Raw genomic sequence first — 19,869 nt, forward strand, 5'->3', positions numbered from 1 at the left:
GCCGTTAGGAGGGTAATTAGAACCAGGGACATGCAGTCAGGGGAGGCAGGGGAGGCAGTGCCTCCCCTGTCATAATGATTAAAATAATATAAAGAAGATACAAATGACACATTCTACTTTGTATTATTTTAATCATTTTTACCTGACAATCCAGTTAAATCTCTATGGGAGGCAGCGAGAGCGCTGCCTCCCAGTGACAATGATAAAGTGTCTGAAGAGGGGGGCGGGCAGGGGGCGGAGGCAAGTCACGGGCTGCAAAAGCCCATTGAAAAATGAATGGAAAGCGGCACCAGCACAGTTGCCTCATTGACAGGGGCTGTGCCTTCAGCCCACATGAAGGCACACCCCTGTCAATCATTGGACAGCGGCAGGGGGTGGGCTGGGACGGACGGGCAGAGAGCCAGATGCCCCCATTCCAATTGGCCGCATGTCCCCGCTGCTCACAGCCGCTTCTCGCGTTCCCGAGCCGCTCTTGCAGGACCAAGATCCGACAAGCGGGAGCTTCTGTGTGCTGCGCTCTCGCGCGCCCCCCTCCTCCCCCGCTCCCGTTTTCTCAGCCCCGGCCCTCTGTCTTGGTCCCCCCTGTGCTCATCAGTATGACTTCTCACCTGGCTGGCCCCTGTGTTGAATACTGAGCTGACCTCCAGCGCCGCCCCCCCCCCCCGCTCCACTTGGCCTGCGGTGCAGTCACAGTGTACAGACTGAGGGAGCACCGGGTCAGGAGCCTGCAGCAGCGCCGGAAGAAGAAATCATTGAAATCATGTAAGTGGCTGCACTACATTACACTACACTACAGTACACTATACTACACTACATTACACTACAGTACACTATACTACACCACATTACACTACACTACAGTACACTATACTACACTATATTACACTACACTACAGTACACTATACTACACTACATTACACTACAGTACAGTACACTATACTACACTACATTACACTACACTACAGTACACTATACTACACTACATTACACTACACTACAGTACACTATACTACACTACATTACACTACACTACATTATAGTACACTATACTACACTACATTACATTACACTACAGTACACTATGCTACACTACAGTACACTATGCTACACTACATTACACTACAGTACACTATACTACACTACATTACACTACAGTATACTATGCTACACTACAGTACACTATACTACACTACATTACACTACAGTACACTATACTACACTACATTACACTACATTACACCCTAAGGGTAGAGGGGGGATGTAAAGTGCTCTACCTACCGTTATGTGTAAAAAGGGGACACAGGCTGCCGTAATGTGTAAAAAGGGGGAATCTGTCCGCTGTAGTGTGTAAAAAGGGGACGCTGTCCACCGTAATGTGTAAAAAGGGGACGCTGGCTGCCATAATGTGTAAAAAGGGGACGCTGTCTGTCATAATGTGTAAAAAAGGGGACGCTGTGTGCCGTAATGTGCAAAATGGGGACGCTGTCTGCCGTAATGTGTAAAAAGGGGACGCTGTCTGCCGTAGAGTGTAAAAAGGGTACGCTGTCTGCCATTATGTTTAAAAAAGGGGTCGCTGCCTGCCGTAATGTGTAAAAAAGGGGAATCTGTCCGCCGTAATGTGTAAAAAGGGGAACGCTGTCTGCCGCAATGTGTAAAAAGGGGGATGCTGTCTGCCGTAATGTTTAAAAAGGGATCTCTACCTGCCGTAATGTGTAATAGGAGGCTGTACCTGCCGTAATGTGTAAAAGGGAACTCTGCCTGGCGTAATTTGTCTAAGTGACGCTACTGTGCAGCGTAATTTGACTAATGGAAGCCCTGGACAACAAAATTGCTTTCATGTCCTCCTCCCACTCCCAGTCCCAAACATTAATTATTATAATTTTTTCTATAAAAATGTACAATATATCACAAGTATGATGAGCAGGCAGGCAGCGGGCATTGGCGGCAGTGGCGGCATCGGACTGAGATGCAAATTAGTGGCGGAGGACTGGGTCAGTTGATGGTTGGCGAGTTTGTAAGCCATTGGCGGTGGGGCAGTAGTGGGCATTGGCTCTGCGGCAGTAGGGGTCATCGGCAGGATTCGGCGGACATTATGGCTGTAGTGCCTCACCTGCCACTGACCTCACCGCACGCCACTGATTAGAACCCTTACTGCCCCCAATGCTGTAGCTGTGTGTATGTTATCAGGGGTAAGAGGGGATGTGTCTGAGGACTGGAAGCCAGTAGGCAGCTTACTTATACCCCTTTTCCACTAGCTCCTTAAAACACGGGTAAATGCGCGGGGGCACGCATTTACCCGGGTTTTTCCGTAATGGAAAAGGTCCCCATGCAAATTCCTGGATCAAGTGATCCAGGAATCCTACCCGGGTAGCTTGCCGGGCTGAACACGTGTTCAACCCGGCTAGCTGTCTAGTGTGAACGGGAGCCGTGTCGAGGCGACACGGTTCCCATTCACAGTGTATGGGAGGGCAGCGCTGGGAGATCATGTGATCTCCCAGCGCCGCCCCTGCCGTGTCACTAGCAGCGTCACCAACCCGGCAATATGCGGGGAGCACTGTCTGAAAGGGGGCTGTAGCACGGGTCGCAGCCATGTCAGGCGACGCGGCTGCGACCCGTGCTACTAGTGAAAAAGGGGTATTATATAGCATGCCAGAGCTGTACAGCAATGTCCATAGGGGTTATACATGTAACATGGTTACAGACTAGCACATCTTCTCGTTACTAATATACTAGATAATAGAAGGGGAGGAGAGAGCTCTACTACAGCAGCAACAGCTGACTTTCTGCAGGAGGAGAGGACACAAAGGGGGAGAAATCCTGAAGATGCCAGTGGCAAGAGCTGATCAGGGGAAGCAGAGGAGGGGTCATTGGCAGAGACAAGTGGGTGGGAGTGTAAGGTAAACTGAGAAGGGATCTGTAGGGAGAAGAGTGGGTAAGGGCTTTGTAGGTGAGTATGAGGAGCTGCATTTTATCTGTGGGGTATAGGGAGCCCATGTAGTACCTTCCACAGGTGAGCAGCAGAGGCAGAGCGACAAAAGGGAAAATGAGGTGGGCAGCACAGGTAAGGGTAGACTGAGTAGGCGAGATGGTTATTGGGATTACCAGAGAGGAATAGATTACAGTAATCCAGGTGAGAGAGGAGGGGATGGTGAATGAGGGGTTATATTAGCTTCAGCTGCAGGTGAGAGAGAGGAGGGGATGGTGAATGAGGGGTTATATTAGCTTCAGCTCCAGGTGAGAGAGAGGAGGGGATGGTGAATGAGGGGTTATATTAGCTTCAGCTCCAGGTGAGAGAGAGGAGGGGATGGTGAATGAGGGGTTATATTAGCTTCAGCTCCAGGTGAGAGAGAGGAGGGGATGGTGAATGAGGGGTTATATTAGGGGTTATATTAGCTTCAGCCCCTCGATGGTGAATGAGGGGTTATATTAGCTTCAGCTGATACTGGAGATAATATGGAGGTGGAAGCAGCAGGATTGGGTGAGGGACTAAATGTGGGGAGATAAGAGGGAATACAGATTATGGATTGCACCAATGGGCACCCTAAATGGCAGCATGAATGTATTCTAATAGCATGACTAATGGTACAATGGGACTGGTGCCAGTTACTCACTGTGCCTTCCGCTCTCTGCTCAGCTGCTGCTGATCCAGCCTCTTCCTTATCTCCCTGCTAAGCTCCTCCTCCTGCCGCTCCAATGTCTTAGCAGCACGTCCAGCCAGGAGCCTCTGCCCGTTCCACTCAGTGTTCCGCTGCTTCTCCTTTTCCTTCTTCCTCTGAAAAAGCAACATGTGATCATGAGAAAATAATACTTAGGAATATTTTATTGCCCGCCGCTAACCTCTGACATGGGGCCACAGAGTAGTCCATGGTGCATACCACATAATGCACAGCCGTCAGGCGATGCATGCATCAGTAGGGGGTGATAGAGAGGGATCCAGAGCGTCAGCTACTGGAGACAAGCTCTGGAATGCTTCACACGCTGGAACATGGTAAATCTGACAGTATAGCAGCCTCTGTAGAAACCTTTTGGGGGTCCTTCATACTTGCCTACCTGACCCTCTCCATGAGGGAGAAAATGCTCTGTTCCTGGACTTTCCTGGTAATGTATGCTTGCCATCACCTGTGGTGAGCTAGTTAATTGATAAGAAAGGTGTTTCACCACAGGTGATGGCAATCAGACTTTATCAGGAAAGTCCAGGAACAGAGCATTTTCTCCCTCATGGAGAGGGTCAGGTAGGCAAGTATGGGGTTCTTGAGGTTAGAAATGGATTGGCTGTGGCAGATATTGGTGAAATCTGCTGCGTTCTATCCATGTTATATTCAAGGGATCCTTAATATTTGTGGGTAACAGCAGAAAATGGGTGTTTTTGTGGGGGACATCCCACATATAGTGTTTAATACATATGCCCCATAGTGGTATCAAACATGAGAGATCAATCATTATAGTACAGAAAGAAATTTGGGCCCATTAGCGCTAGTAACACCGTCTGGCGTCACATGCACAGTGTGACTTAAAATAAGATTTTACTCACCGGTAAATCTATTTCTCGTAGTCTGTAGTGGATGCTGGGACTCCGTAAGGACCATGGGGAATAGCGGCTCCGCAGGAGACTGGGCACAACTAAAGAAAGCTTCAGGACTACCTGGTGTGCACTGGCTCCTCCCCCTATGACCCTCCTCCAGACCTCAGTTAGTATATGTGCCCGGCCAGAGCTGGATGCACCCTAGGAGCTCTCCTGAGCTTCCTAGAAAAGAAAGTATTTGTTAGGTTTTTTATTTTCAGTGAGATCTGCTGGCAACAGACTCACTGCTTCGTGGGACTGAGGGGAGAGAAGCGAACCTACCTGCTTGCAGCTAGCTTAGGCTTCTAAGGCTACTGGACACCATTAGCTCCAGAGGGATCGAACACAGGCCCAGCCTTGGTCGTCTGGTCCCGGAGCCGCGCCGCTGTCCCCCTTGCAGAGCCAGAAGACGGAAGAAACAGAAGAAAACCGGCGGCTGAAGACTTCGGTCTTCAATAAGGTAGCGCACAGCACTGCAGCTGTGCGCCATTGCTCCCAAGCACACCACACGCTCCGGGCACTGGTGGGTGCAGGGCGCTGGGGCGGTGTGCCCTGGGCTGCAATATGTATACCTTTTTGGCAAAATGCACATAATCCAGTGTGTAACACTCTATATGTGCCTAATCCCCTGCCATAAATTTTATTAAAAAAGCGGGAAAAGCCCGCCGCGGAGGGGGCGGGGCTATCTTCCTCAGCACACGAGCGCCATTTTCTCTTCACAGCTCCGCTGGAAGGACGCTCCCCGGGCTCTTCCCTGCAGTATATACTACAAGAAGGGTAAAAAAGAGAGGGGGGGCACATAAATTTAGGCGCAAATTGTGTATTATAGCAGCTATTGGGAAAAATCACTCAGTATAGTGTGCATCCCTGTGATATATAGCGCTGTGGTGCGTGCTGGCATACTCTCTCTCTGTCTCCCCTAAGGACTTAGTGGGGTCCTGTCCTCAGTCAGAGCATTCCCTGTGTGTGTGTGGTGTGTCGGTACGGCTGTGTCGACATGTTTGATGAGGAGGCTTATGTGGAGGCGGAGCAGGTGCCGATAAGTGTGATGTCACCCCCTGCGGGGCCGACACCAGAGTGGGTGGATATGTGGAAGGTATTACACGACAGTGTCAACTCCTTGCATAAAAGGTTCGATGACATAACAGCTGTGGGACAGCCGGCTTCTCAGCCAGTGCCTGCCCAGGCGTCTCAAAGGCCATCAGGGGCTCAAAAACGCCCGCTACCTCAGACGGCAGACACAGATGTCGACACGGAGTCTGACTCCAGTGTCGACGAGGACGAGACTAATGTACATTCCACAAGGGCATGATTACGGCAATGAAAAATGTGTTACACATTTCTGACATTAACCCAAGTACCACTAAAAAGGGTATTATGTTTGGGGAGAAAAAGCAACCAGTGGTTTTTCCCCCATCAGATGAGTTGAATGAAGTGTGTGAAGAAGCGTGGGCTTCCCCCGATAAGAAACTAGTGATTTCTAAAAAGTTACTGATGGCGTACCCTTTCCCGCCAGAGGACAGGTTACGTTGGGAGATATCCCCTAGGGTGGATAAGGCGCTCACACGCTTGTCAAAAAAGGTGTGTCACAACTGAGGGCCTGAGCTGACGGGAGGCAGCCTCAGTTGTAGGGGCTGAGATGTAACGGAACCTGGGAGGTTGTATCAGACCCCTAGACATGTAAGTAACATGTAGAAGAACTGCCCGAAGGCGTGACCACGACAACCAGGGTAAAAGTCAATGATGTTTATTTATGACAAACTCCGTAACACAGCAGCAGTAAAAAGAAAACATAAAAATCAGCAGAGGATAAATACAGTTCCTGGGTACTACAGGGTGGCAAGGGCCACAGGGCTCTGGTAGTGTGAGATAGTTCTTATAATTTTCTAGTTGGAAAGTCCTTACCAGGCCCGACTGTAGCAATGGAGATAGCCCAGGATCGTACCAGCTGGTGTTCCAGGAAAAGCTGGGCTGCTGTGGATAAAACGGCTGCTGTGGGTACTGGCTGGAACCAGACTGATGTTGGCACGGAGTGGATACTGGCTGGAACCAGTTAAATAATAAATGTAGCTTGAGAGCGATGAAATATGAAGTGATGTTTGGAGCTTGAGAGCGGTGAAATAATAATGCCGGTGATAAATGATAATCTGCAGAAAAGGGTACCGGCACTTTAAGAAGAGCTGACCTCTGCTGGAAGCTGGATGCTGAAAGCAGGTGGATCCTGTAGCTGGAAGCAGATGAATCCAAATGGATAGGAGAGTCAGGCTACACCGCAGGTGGAATGCTGGTGCGGGTCTCTTTAGTGGAAGTGTGGAGATAGGAGCTGGAACCTGGAAAACAACCACAGGAGAGAGACAAACTGGAACTAGGTTTGACAACCAAAGCACTGACGCCTTCCTTGCTCAGGCACAGATTACTTATACCTGCAGCAAGGAAGGGATTGGCTAGGCAATTATGCAGATTAACATTGCAAACAACAGATTGGTGGAAATGAACAGATGACAGAATCCAAGATGGCTGCGCCCATGCAGGCACTTGGAGGGAAGTTTGGTTTGTAATCCATGTGGGAATTAAAACAGTAATGGCGGCGCCGGCCACAGGAGACAGGAGACGCCAGACTGATAAGTGCACATTTAACCACGCGGGCACAGCGGAGGCCGCGGCTGACGTAATCACCACTCTGACATTCTGCATGTAGAAACTCAGGAACAGCGGCGGAGGCCGCGGGAGACGCCATTCTGGATGTAACAGGCGTTGCGGTGACCGCATCTCAGAGTGACAGGAGAGGAGGCAGGAATGTGGACATCAGTATAACAGATGGGATCCGGTCCTGGAACGCTGAGCCAGCCTTAGGAGGCATCTGAAGGGTAAGTAATGGCGTCCAGATACCCGGATCGTGACAGCACCCCCCCCCCCTCCCCTTTAGGAGTGGCCCCAGGACACTTCTTTGGCTTTTGAGGAGACTTGGAATGGAATCTCCGGACCAAGGCAGGAGCATGGACATCAGAAGCATTGGTCCATGAGCGTTCCTCAGGGCCGTAACCCATCCAGTCAATAAGATACTGTAGTTGACCGTAACGGTGACGTGAGTCCAGGATCTTGGCCACTTCATACTCAATGCCTCGTTGAGTTTGGACTTTCGGAGTTGGAGGAAGTGAGGAATGAAACCGATTCAGGATCAGCGGTTTCAACAGGGAAACATGGAATGTCCTGGGTATTTTTAAGAAGGGAGGTAACTGAAGTCTGTAAGCAACAGGATTGATGACTTGCTCAATTTTGAAAGGACCAATGTAGCGAGGTGCAAACTTCATACTGGGAACTCTTAACCTCAAATTCTTCGTGGATAACCATACCTGATCACCCACCTTGAGAGCAGGAACCGCTCTACGCTTCTTGTCCGCAAACTTCTTATACCTGAACGATGCCTTGAGCAGAGCTGCTCGTACACTCTTCCAGTTGTTTGCAAACTGATGCAAGGTGATATCCACTGCTGGAACAGAAGTTGCTGGGAGCGGTTGGAATTCAGGGACTTTAGGGTGGAATCCAAAGTTGGTGAAGAATGGTGTTGAAGAAGATGAGGAATGATACTGATTGTTATGACAGAACTCGGCCCAGGGAAGTAATTGAACCCAGTCATCTTGAGAGGAAGACACATAGATGCGGAGGAAGGCCTCCAAGTCCTGATTCACCCTCTCAGTTTGACCATTGGTCTGAGGATGGTAAACCGTGGAAAACTTTAGTTTGACTTGGAGGACTTGACATAAACTTCGCCAGAATTTGGCTGTGAATTGGACTCCTCGATCTGAGATAATTTCTTCAGGAAGACCGTGAAGTCGGAAGATCTCTTGTATGAACACTTGAGCCAACTTGGAACCTGATGGAAGACCGGTGAGAGGAATGAAGTGTGCCATCTTGGTGAACCGGTCAACTACCACCCAGATGGTATTGAACTTGTTGCACATGGGTAAGTCTGTAATGAAATCCATCGACAAATGGGTCCATGGTCGACGGGGAACGGATAGTGGAACCAGTTGCCCCGCAGGCGACTGGCGGGATACTTTATGTTGGGCACACTTTGGGCAAGATGCAATAAACTCCATGACGTTCTTTCTCAGAGTTGGCCACCAATAGGACCTAGAGATAAACTCCAGGGTTTTTTGGATACCTGTATGTCCGGAAAAACGGGAAGCATGGGCCCAATGCATGAGCTTCTTCCTCAGTACCGGCTTCACAAAACTTTTCCCTAGTGGGGGCGTAGAGTCCATCCCTACCGTGGAGAATGCCAACGGATTAATAATAGGATGCTTGTCTGAAGATTCTGACTCATTTTCTTGCTCCCATGAGCGGGAAAGGGCATCGGCCTTACGATTCTGAGAGCCCGGACAGAACTGGAGTTTAAAGTCGAACCTGGAAAAGAAAAGTGCCCATCTGGCCTGACGAGGATTGAGACATTGTGCGCCTTTCAGATATAAAAGATTATTGTGGTCCGTAAGTATGGTGATTGAATGAGAAGCTCCCTCCAACAGATACCTCCACTCCTCCAGAGCGAGCTTGATGGCTAGCAACTCCTGGTCGCCAATGGCATAGTTGCGCTCAGCTGGGGAGAACTTCTGGGAGAAGAAACTGCAAGGGTGTAAATGACCATCTTTAGCCCTCTGAGACAACACCGCTCCCACTCCAACGGAGGAGGCATCCACCTCTAAGATGAAAGGAGAGTCGACGTCGGGCTGCCTCAGAACTGGTGCAGAGATGAACCGTTGTTTTAAAAGATGAAAAGCTTGCGTAGCTTCTTCAGACCACTTGGACGGGTTAGCACCCTTCTTAGTTAAAGCAGTAATAGGCGCCACAATGGTGGAAAAGTCTCGTATAAACTTTCTGTAATAATTGGCGAACCCTAAGAACCTCTGGACCCCTTTGAGGGTTAAGGGTATCGGCCAATTCTGGATTGCTTGTAGTTTCTCAGGATCCATCTCTAGTCCGGAACCGGACACAATGTAACCCAGAAACGGAATGGACTTGACTTCAAAGACGCATTTCTCTAATTTGTAATAGAGATGATTGACACGGAGACGGGACAGAACCTCTTTTACCCAAAAACGATGTTCCTCTAAATTGTTGGCAAAAATGAGGATATCATCTAAATAGACCACGACATGACAGTATAAAATGTCTCTGAAGATCTCATTGACAAAATGCTGGAAGACAGCTGGAGCATTGCTCAATCCGAAGGGCATGACGAGGTACTCATAATGTCCGTCACGGGTGTTAAAGGCGGTCTTCCACTCGTCACCCTCACGGATCCGGATGAGATTGTATGCACCTCTCAAGTCCAGCTTTGTGAAGATGGTAGCTCCGCTAACTCTATCAAAGAGCTCAGTAATCAGGGGTAGTGGATAGCGGTTCTTGATGGTAATGTCGTTCAGACCTCTGTAGTCGATGCACGGCCGCAGACCACCATCTTTTTTCTTTACGAAAAAGAAGCCTGCGCCGGCTGGAGAAGAGGAAGGTCGAATGAACCCCTTTGCTAGGTTCTCTTTAATGTATTCCTCCATAGAATGCGTCTCAGGCAGAGACAACGGGTAATTTCGGCCTCAAGGTGGAACCTTCCCTGGAACGAGATCAATCGGGCAGTCCCATTCTCTATGAGGAAGAAGGATATCAGCAGAAGCTTTACTGAACACATCCGTGAAATCTTGATATGGAGGAGGTGGAACATCAGACGACCTGGGGGAGGAAGAACAGACAAGCAATACTTTAAACAAACATGTCTCAGCACAGGAGGGACCCCATGCCAGAATCTGCGTAGTCGTCCAATCAATAGATGGATTGTGAAGATGGAGCCATGGAAGGCCCAGGACCACAGGATGTGTGGCTCTTGGAATCACTAAAAAAGAAATAAATTCGGAATGAAGAACTCCCACTCTCAGACGAACTGGTAGAGTCCTTAGAGAAATAACTGCATCAAAAATCTTGCTGCCATCCACGGCAGTTAAGGAGATGGACGAAGGAAGTCTCTCGGTGGGTAGGGACCACCGTTTAACATAGGCTTCGGTAATAAAGTTCCCAGCTGCTCCGGAATCAAGGAGGGCAATGACGTTCCGATAACATTGAGCAACTTGAAGCGAGACTGGGAGATTACAATCATGAGGAGATGGAGAGGAGATCATTACTCCTAGCCGGCCCTCTCCTTGGTGAGCTAGGATTTGGAGTTTTCCCGGACGGTTGGGACAGGCATTGATGGTGTGAGACGGAGCTGCACAATAAAGACAAAGAGACTCAGAGAGACGTCTTCGGCGCTCAGCAGGAGTTAGACGAGAACTGCCAAGTTGCATGGGCTCATCTTTAGATGGTGACAGTTGGCGAGGAGGAGGAGCAGAAGATTTTGGAGCAGATGATCTTCCACGCTCAGTTGCTCTTTCTCTGAAACGTAAATCAACTTTCGTGCAGAGTGAGATTAGCTCATCTAACTTGGAGGGTAAGTCTCTGGTAGCTAACTCATCTTTAATACGCTCAGATAAGCCATGCCAGAATGCAGCATACAGGGCCTCGTCGTTCCATGCCAGTTCGGATGCCAGGATCTGGAACTGTATAAGATATTGTCCTACAGTACGTGATCCCTGGCGTAAACGGAGAATCTCAGATGAGGCTGAAGTTACCCGGCCGGGCTCGTCGAAGATACGCCTGAATGTTGACACAAATGCAGTGTAGGAGGATAGCAGGGTGTCGGACCTCTCCCATAACGGTGATGCCCAATCAAGGGCTGAGCCACTGAGAAGAGAGATAATGTAGGCAATTTTTGTACGGTCACTGGGAAAATTGCCAGGTTGTAGCTCAAACTGAATCTCACACTGGTTGAGAAATCCCCTGCAGAATCTTGGAGATCCGTCAAATTTTGCTGGCGTTGGAAGATGAAGACGTGGAGCAGAAATGGGTAAGGTGGGTGGGGTTATAGCTGGAGTCACTGTGGTTGACGCACCGGACGCGTCTGATCCACGGAGGTTTGTCTGAATCCCATCCAGCCGAGTAGAGAGATCCTGGAGACAGCGGATGATGTGGCCCTGTGCAGCCTCCTGATGTTCAATTCGGGCTGCCAGTTCTTGCATCGGCCTGGCCGCTTGATCCTGGTCTCCGGCTGGATTTATATGGTCAGTGCTTACTGTCACAACTGAGGGCCTGAGCTGACGGGAGGCAGCCTCAGTTGTAGGGGCTGAGATGTAACGGAACCTGGGAGGTTGTATCAGACCCCTAGACATGTAAGTAACATGTAGAAGAACTACCCGAAGGCGTGACCACGACAACCAGGGTAAAAGTCAATGATGTTTATTTATGACAAACTCCGTAACACAGCAGCAGTAAAAAGAAAACATAAAAATCAGCAGAGGATAAATACAGTTCCTGGGTACTACAGGGTGGCAAGGGCCACAGGGCTATGGTAGTGTGAGATAGTTCTTATAATCTTCTAGTTGGAAAGTCCTTACCAGGCCCGACTGTAGCAATGGAGATAGCCCAGGATCGTACCAGCTGGTGTTCCAGGAAAAGCTGGGCTGCTGTGGATAAAACGGCTGCTGTGGGTACTGGCTGGAACCAGACTGATGTTGGCACGGAGTGGATACTGGCTGGAACCAGTTAAATAATAAATGTAGCTTGAGAGCGATGAAATATGAAGTGATGTTTGGAGCTTGAGAGCGGTGAAATAATAATGCCGGTGATAAATGATAATCTGCAGAAAAGGGTACCGGCACTTTAAGAAGAGCTGACCTCTGCTGGAAGCTGGATGCTGAAAGCAGGTGGATCTGTAGCTGGAAGCAGATGAATCCAAATGGATAGGAGAGTCAGGCTACACCGCAGGTGGAATGCTGGTGCGGGTCTCTTTAGTGGAAGTGTGGAGATAGGAGCTGGAACCTGGAAAACAACCACAGGAGAGAGACAAACTGGAACTAGGTTTGACAACCAAAGCACTGACGCCTTCCTTGCTCAGGCACAGATTACTTATACCTGCAGCAAGGAAGGGATTGGCTAGGCAATTATGCAGATTAACATTGCAAACAACAGATTGGTGGAAATGAACAGATGACAGAATCCAAGATGGCTGCGCCCATGCAGGCACTTGGAGGGAAGTTTGGTTTGTAATCCATGTGGGAATTAAAACAGTAATGGCGGCGCCGGCCACAGGAGACAGGAGACGCCAGACTGATAAGTGCACATTTAACCACGCGGGCACAGCAGAGGCCGCGGCTGACGTAATCACCACTCTGACATTCTGCATGTAGAAACTCAGGAACAGCGGCGGAGGCCGCGGGAGACGCCATTCCGGATGTAACAGGCGTTGCGGTGACCGCGTCTCAGAGTGACAGGAGAGGAGGCAGGAATGTGGACATCAGTATAACAGATGGGATCCGGTCCTGGAACGCTGAGCCAGCCTTAGGAGGCATCTGAAGGGTAAGTAATGGCGTCCAGATACCCGGATCGTGACAAGGTGGCACTGCCGTCTCAGGATACGGCCGCCTTAAAGGAGCCTGCGGATAGAAAGCAGGAAGCTATCCTGAAGTCTGTATATACACACTAAGGTACTATACTGAGACCTGCAATTGCTTCAGCTTGGATGTGTAGTGCTGCCGCAGCTTGGTCCGATACCCTGTCAGATAATATTGATACCGTCGACAGGGATACGATTTTGCTAACCATAGAGCATATTAAAGACGTCGTCTTATATATGAGAGATGCACAGAGGGATATTTGCCGGCTGGCATCTAGAATTAATGCAATGTCCATTTCTGCCAGGAGAGTATTATGGACTCGGCAGTGGACAGGTGATGCTGATTCTAAAAGGCCCATGGAGGTTTTGCCTTACAAGGGTGAGGAATTGTTTGGGGATGGTCTCTCGGACCTCGTATCCACAGCAACAGCTGGGAAGTCGACATTTTTTTACCTCAGGTTTCCTCACAGCCTAAGAAAGCACCGTATTATCAGGTACAGTCCTTTCGGCCCCAGAAAGGCAAGCGGGTCAGAGGCGCTTCCTTTCTGCCCAGAGGCAAGGGAAGAGGGTAAAAGCTGCACCAGACAGCCAGTTCCCAGGAACAAAAATCCTCCCCCGCTTCCTCTAAGTCCACCGCATGACGCTGGGGCTCCACAGGCGGAGCCAGGTGCGGTGGGGGCGCGTCTCCGGAACTTCAGCGACCAGTGGGTTCGCTCACAGATGGATCCCTGGGTTCTGCAAGAAGTATCACAGGGATACAAGCTGACGTTCGAGGCGACTCCCCCTCGCCGTTACCTTAAATCAGCCTTGCCTGCTACTCTCAGAGAAAGGGAGGTAGTACTGGCGGCTATTCACAAGCTGTATCTTCAGCAGGTGATAATCAAGGTACCCCTTCTTCAACAGGGACGGGGTTACTATTCCACAATGTTTGTGGTACCGAAACCAGACGGTTCGGTGAGACCCATTCTAAATTTGAAATCCTTGAAAATTTATATAAGAAAGTTCAAGTTCAAGATGGAATCGCTCAGGGCGATTATTGCAAGCCTGGAAGAGGGGCATTTTATGGTGTCATTGGACATCAAGGATGCTTACCTGCATGTCCCCATTTATCCACCCCACCAGGCGTACCTCAGGTTTGTGGTACAGGACTGTCATTACCAATTCTAGACGCTGCCGTTTGGTCTGTCCACGGAACCGCAGGTATTTACCAAGGTAATGGCCGAAATTATGATGCTCCTCTGAAAGAAAGGAGTCATAATTATCCCGTACTTAGACGATCTCCTTATAAAGGCGAGGTCCAAAGAGCAGTTGCTAGTCAGCGTAGCACTATCTCAGGAAGTGCTGCATCAGCACGGCTGGATTCTGAATATCCCAAACTCACAGCTGATTCCTGCGAAGCATCTGCTGTTCTTGGGCATGATTCTGGACACAGAACAGAAGAAGGTGTTTCTCCCGGAGAAGTCCCAGGAAGTATCATCTCTGGTCAGGGACCTCCTGAAACCAAAGCAGGTGTCGGTGCATCACTGCACGCGAGTCCTGGGAAAGATGGTAGCTTTTTACGAAGCAATTCCCTTCGGCAGATTCCATGCAAGGATCTTTCAGTAGGATCTGTTAGACAGGTGGTCCGGATCGCATCTCCAGATGCATCGGTTGATCACCCTGTCCCCGAGGGCCAGGCTGTCTCTGCTGTGGTGGCTGCAGAGTGCTCATCTGCTCGAAGGCCGCAGATTCGGCATACAGGACTGGGTCCTGGTGACCACGGATGCAAGCCTCCGAGTTTGGGGGGCAGTCACCCAGGGAAGAAACTTCCAAGGACAATAGTCGAGTCAGGAAACTTCCCTACACATAAATATTCTGGAACTAAGGGCCATTTACAACGCCCTGAGTCAAGCAGAACCCCTGCTTCAAAACTAACCAGTTCTGATTCAGTCAGACAACATCACAGCGGTCGCCCATGTAACCCGCCAGGGCGGCACAAGAAGCAGGATGGCAATGGCAGAAGTCACAAGAATTCTTCGATGGGCGGAGAATCACGTGATAGCACTGTCAGCAGTGTTTATTCCAGGAGTGGACAACTGGGAAGCAGACTTCCTCAGCAGGCACGACCTCCACCCGGGAGAGTGGGGACTTCATCAGAAGTCTTCAAGCTGATAGTAAATCGCTGGGAACGGCCACAGGTGGACATGATGGCGTCCCGCCTCAACAAAAAGCTAAAAAGATATTGCGCCAGGTCAAGGGACCTTCAGGCGATAGCTGTGGACGCTCTAGTGACACCGTGGGTGTACCAGTCGGTGTATGTGTTCCCTCCTCTTCCTCTCATACCCAAGGTACTGAGGATAATAAGAAAAAGGGGAGTAAGAACTATACTCATTGTTCCGGATTGGCCAAGAAGAACTTGGTACCCAGAACTTCAGGAAATGATTTCAGAGGACCCATGGCCTCTGCCGCTCAGACAGGACCTGCTGCAGCAGGGGCCCTGTCTGTTCCAAGACTTACCGCGGCTGCGTTTGACGTCATGGCGGTTGAACGCCGGATCCTAAAGGAAAAGGGCATTCCGGATTAAGTCATTCCTACCCTGATAAAAGCTAGGAAGGATGTGACAGTAAAACATTATCACCGCATATGGCGAAAATATGTTACTTGGTGTGAGGCCAAGAAGGCCCCAACGGAGGAATTTCAGCTGGGTCGATTTCTGCACTTCCTACAGTCAGGAGTGACTATGGGCCTTAAATTGGGTTCCATAAAAGTCCAGATTTCGGCCCTGTCTATTTTCTTTCAAAAAGAACTGGCTTCACTGCCTGAAGTTCAGACGTTTGTTAAGGGAGTGCTCCATATTCAGCCCCCTTTTGTGCCTCCAGTGGCACCTTGGGATCTCAACGTTGTGTTGGATTTCCTAAAATCACATTGGTTTGAGCCACTTAAAACCGTGGAGCTAAAATATCTCACGTGGAAAGTGGTCATGCTATTGGCCTTGGCTTCGGCCAGGTGTGTGTCAGAATCGGCAGCTTTGTCGTGTAAAAGCCCATATCTGATTTTCCATATGGACAGGGCAGAATTGAGGACTCGCCCCCAATTTCTCCCAAAGGTGGTTTCAGCTTTTCATTTGAACCAACCTATTGTGGTGCCTGCGGCTACTCGTGACTTGGAGGATTCCAAGTTGCTGGACGTAGTCCGGGCCCTAAAAATCTATGTTTCCAGGACAGCTGGAGTCAGAAAAACTGACTCGCTATTTTTCCTGCATGCACCCAACAAGTTGGGTGCTCCTGCTTCAAAGCAGACTATTGCTCGCTGGATCTGTAGCACGATTCAACTTGCACATTCTGCGGCTGGACTGCCGCATCCTAAATCAGTAAAAGCCCATTCCACGAGGAAGGTGGGCTCGTCTTGGGCGGCTGCCCGAGGGGTCTCGGCTTTACAAGTTTGCCGAGCTGCTACTTGGTCGGGTTCAAACACATTTGCAAAATTCTACAAGTTTGATACCCTGGCTGAGGAGGACCTTGAGTTTGCTCATTCGGTGCTGGAGAGTCATCCGCACTCTCCCGCCCGTTTGGGAGCTTTGGTATAATCCCCATGGTCCTTACGGAGTACCCAGCATCCACTAGGACGTCAGAGAAAATAAGAATTTACTCACCGGTAATTCTATTTCTCGTAGTCCGTAGTAGATGCTGGGAGCCCGTCCCAAGTGCGGACTCTCTGCAATACGTGTATATAGTTATTGCTTAACTAAAGGGTTTTGTTATGAGCCATCTGTTAATGAGGCTCATTTGTTATTCATACTGTTAACTGGGTATAGTTATCACAAGTTGTACGGTGTGATTGGTGTGGCTGGTATGAGTCTTACCCTGGATTCCAAATCCTTTCCAAGTAATGTCAGCTCTTCCGGGCACAGTTTCCCTAACTGATGTCTGGAGGAGGGGCATAGAGGGAGTAGCCAGTGCACACCAGATATAGTACCTAATCTTTCTTTAAGAGTGCCCAGTCTCCTGCGGAGCCCGTCTATACCCCATGGTCCTTGCGGAGTACCCAGCATCCACTACGGACTACGAGAAATAAAATTACCGGTGAGTAAATTCTTATTTTCATCTTTTTTGCCACCCAAAACCCAGAAATGTCGCTTAGACGTGCTTAGAACCTCTGATCTCTCCCCTATCCCATCTCTATAGCAACCACAATGGGGCAATACAACATATGCTCAACTGAGATAGGGGGAAGGGGCTGTCTCTCTGATATTTAAACTCTAATAATGAAAAGAGTAAACAAGGTCCATTTAGGTGTCCGGACATTTAGAATGTCCGGACACCTCGGCGGAAAATGGACCTTGTTTACTCTTTTCATTATTAGAGTTTAAAATTTTTCATTTGGATCACCAGCTAAATCCAATTATGGAACAGATTTCCTATTGGCTAAAGAACGGTATAAGGATATGGATCAGGAAAGTGTCCCTTATTTCACCTTGAAAAAGACCCGCAGCATCACGGGTGGAAACGCGTCGGTTTATAAGGGACAAAAAACAGACCCCACAGCTCCTACCTATTAACATCTGGACTGCTGAATAAAACACCAGTAACCAGTTCCAGTGGACTTTACCGGAGAGACGCTGGATGACTGTAATTAGAACTGCTTTGAGAACTGTTTATTATCGGTTCTCAGAGCCGACCATAGGCATAGGCAAACTAGGCAATTAACTAGGGCATTTAATATGCCTAGGGGCATCAGCAGCTTCTGCTGATTCAAATGATATGTGGCATGCCTATATTCTGTGTGTAGCACTTCACATGCAGACACAGCCACAGTCTCACACAGTATATAGGCATGCTGCATATCATTTTAATCAGTAGAAGCTGCTTTTGCATCCTAGCCACATATCAATGCAAATAAGATGCATTTTCATTAAAAAAATCTGTATCCAAGCAGGGGCAGAGGTCACAGTGTTAGTGGCAGTGTGATTGCTGTGTACATGTGAGTGGGTTGGTTGTGCAGTAGTGTTCGGAATATGTGTAAGGAGCATTATGTGTGTCATGTAAAAATGCATTAATAATGTGCAACTATGCGTGTCATTATGTGTATAAGGGCATTAATAATGTGCCGCATATGTGTAACAGGGTACTACTGTATGTGTGTCATTATGTGTATAGGGGCACTAATAATGTGCAGCAAATATGTAGGAAGCACTATGTGTGTCATTATGTGTATAAGGTAGTGATGAGCGGGTTCGGTTTTACTCGGTTCTAAACACGGCATCTTATTGGCTATCCAAAACACGTGATATCCGTGAACCACTAAGATGCCGTTTTGAGAACTGAGTAGAACCGAGTAAAACCGAACCTGCTCATCACTAGTATAAGGGCATTAATAATGTGCGGCTTATGTGTAAGGGACATTATGTGTAAAAGGGCATTAATAAAGGTTGTCATAATTTGTAAGGCACATTATGGGGTATATGCAATTAGCGGCGAATCGCGGCAATTTTTCGGCCGTTTTTTAATTCGACACAATTCGACCATCAAATTCCGGCAAGTGGGTGCCGGAATACAACATATTCAATAAAAAATGGATTTATCAGTCCCGCTGTCGAAAAATGGCCGATTTGATGGATTTTGATCCGATTAAAAAAACAAAAAAACGGTAAAAAACCCGAAAAAAATGGCGTGGGGTCCGCCCTCCTAAGCATAACCAGCCTCGGGCTCTTCGAGCCGCTCCTGGTTCTAAAAATCCGGGGGGGGGGGGAATGACAGGGGATCCCCCGTATTTCTAAAACCAGCACCGGGCTCTGCGCCTGGTACTGGTGCAAAAAATACGGGGGACACAAAGAGTAGGGGTCCCCCGTATTTTTTACACCAGCATCGGGCTCCACTAGCTGGACAGATAATGGCACAGCCGGGGGTCACTTTTATACAGCGCCCTGCGGCCGTGGCATAAAATATCCAACTAGTCACCCCTGGCCGGGGTACCCTGGGGGAGTGGGGACCCCTTCAATCAAGGGGTCCCCCCCAGGCACCCAAGGGGCTAGGGTGAAGCCTGAGGCTGTCCCCCCCATCCATGGGCTGCGGATGGGGGGCTGATAGCCTTGAGAAAATTGTAAGAATATTGTTTTTTCCAGTAGTACTACAAGTCCCAGCAAGCCTCCCCCACAAGCTGGGACTTGGAGAACCACAAGTACCAGCATGCGGAAGAAAAACGGGCCCGCTGGTACCTGTAGTTCTACTGGAAAAAAATACCAAAATAAAAACAGGACACGCACACCTTGAAAGTACAACTTTATTACACACATGTCGACACATATACTTACCTATGTTCACACGCTGACCTCTGTCCACTTGTCCAAGTAGAATCCACGTGTACCTGTGAATAAAATTATACTCACCTCAATCCAGTGTCCAGATTATAATCCACGTATTTGGCAAAAAAAAAAAAAAAAAAAACGAACACCCGGACCAAACGGACTGAAAGGGGTCCCATGTTTACACATGGGACCCCTTTCCCCGAATGCAGAGACCCCCCCGTGACTGCTGCCACAGAAAGGTCTCTTCAGCCAATCAGCGAGCGCAACGTCCTGGCACTCTGCTGATTGGCTATGCGCGCCTGAGCTGTCAGACAGCGCATCGCAAAGCCTCTCCATTATATTCAATGGTGGGAATTTTGCGGTTAGCGGTGAGGTCACCCGCGGTCAGCGGCTGACCGTGGGTAACCCCACCGCTGACGGCAAAGTTCCCACCATTTAAACTAATGGAGGGAGCTGTGCGATGCGCTGTCTGACAGCAGACGCGCATACAGCCAATCAGGTGAGTGCCACGAAGTAGTGCTTCCTGATTGGCTGAAGGGACCTTCTGT

Source organism: Pseudophryne corroboree, chromosome 1 (genome assembly GCF_028390025.1).
Source record: "Pseudophryne corroboree isolate aPseCor3 chromosome 1, aPseCor3.hap2, whole genome shotgun sequence".
NCBI classification, from domain to species: Eukaryota; Metazoa; Chordata; class Amphibia; order Anura; family Myobatrachidae; genus Pseudophryne; species Pseudophryne corroboree.